Genomic DNA, 1,910 nt, shown 5'->3' on the forward strand with positions numbered 1-1,910 from the left:
ATTTAGTCGTGTTTAGGGAGAATCAAACGCAATTATCGTATCAATTAATCGAAAAAAAAAAAAAAAAAATACCTGAATCTGGGCCTGGACGAGGGGGTTCTTCGTCCAAGACCAAGCCCACGTCTGAATTGGGCTGTGGACGAAGGAATCCTTAAATGCGGGCTCGGTCCAGGGACGAAGAAATCCTTCGTCTGGCCCAGTGTTCACGTTTTTTTTTTTTCTTTTTTTTTTTTTTTTGTTTTTTGTTTTAGAATTTCGAGACCTTTTTTTTTTTTTTGAAAATAAATTTTTTTCCGTCTTGTTTTGTTATCGTTATAAAGTAATAAATTATTAATAATAATTCTCGTCCGTGCCGAAGGCGTTGTAAATATATATTATTACCGTCTCGTTTTGTCGACGTAAAATATTAATTAATTATTACTAATAAATCCCTTTTGTTTTATTAATTTAAGTAATCAAGTTGTTGTAAATATATTTTTGTTGCGTCTCGTTTTGTTTACGTAAAATATTAATTAATTATTATTACTAAACCCCGTTCCGGGTTATTTTGTTTTTTTTAAAAAAATTTTTAATTTACTTAAACTTATATTTATAAATTCTTTGTTTTATTTTTTGAATAGATGGCCGGTGGAGGAAATGACCGTCACGTTCGAGCTCGAAAGGGGCTCCAGTTTGAGTCTGAGGTTGGAGATTGTAGTACCGATTCGTGGACTGATGAGCGGGTGGAGGAGGAGCTGGTTCGGTCTGGTGATGTGATAGGTGAGGAGGAGGCGGGTATTGAGCGAGTGCGTAGGGTGCCACGTAGACGGAATGAGGAGGGGCGTTTCCAGCGGAGGTCGGATGGTAGTTCTAGTAGTGTGGTGGCTACGAAGAAGAAGTCAGGTAAGGATGTCTCTTGGTTGATCGATCATCGTGTTCCTGGCGGTCCGATGTTTCCCCACGTGATTCCTAGCTTTGGGGGCCACATTGCCAACACCTTATGGCCGACTCCTAATGAGGTCGGTCGACCAGTTTTGACGGGCTACCACCGGTTTGATAAGACGAGGTTGTTGAGTTGTTGGGAACTACCTCCTGCCGTTCAGACTATTTATGACGGTACTGGTCTTTCTCACCTATTAGATTCCATGGCCGAGAATTATTCAAAATAACCGTTACAATTCAAAATAACCGTTATAATTCAAATGTTACTGTTACAATTAATAGCTTATAAATAGGCCATTCTATGTCAATTTCAATCACAACATCCAATCATATTCACTCACTACAATACTAATTATTCACTCACAACATCCAATCCTAAAATGATTCTCACAAATGCTCAAAAAATCAGAGTTTATCAAATAAGAATCGATTTAATTGTTCAAAATTTACCAATTCTAATTGAGCGTCTTGAATCAGTGGTTCCCAGTGACACTGTATGGCACATGCTTGAAGAGCCTCCAATTGGTACCCTTTGTATAATGGGAATCACGTTCAACAAACCACCCTCGCAATCAGTAACAATAGCATTAGGTTGAACGACATCATTGAGCAGGGCCTTCAGTTTCCGTAGTACCCACAGATATTTCTCCTCGGACTCATGCGTCACAAGAGCATACGCGATGACAAAGCTCTTCCCGACGGGTGTGACTCCAACCATCTCAACAAGCGGAAGACGGTATTCATTTGTCTTGTACGTGGAATCGATCTGTACCACATAATAGTATGATCGAAACATCTTAACGGCTTCTGGATGAGCCATGAACACGTGGGTTAGCTCATCGGTCTCCTGATCAGTGACCCAATAATGAACGTACTTATCTTCGAACCGCAAGTGCTAACATCTGTTGTCTGCGGGTTTCTCCCATCTCTTTCTCGGCCCTTACTTTCGAGAACGATTGTAGATTTGTCGCCGATTAGGTCTTGACTTT

This window comes from Silene latifolia, chromosome 6 (assembly GCF_048544455.1).
Source record: "Silene latifolia isolate original U9 population chromosome 6, ASM4854445v1, whole genome shotgun sequence".
Lineage (NCBI taxonomy): Eukaryota > Viridiplantae > Streptophyta > Magnoliopsida > Caryophyllales > Caryophyllaceae > Silene > Silene latifolia.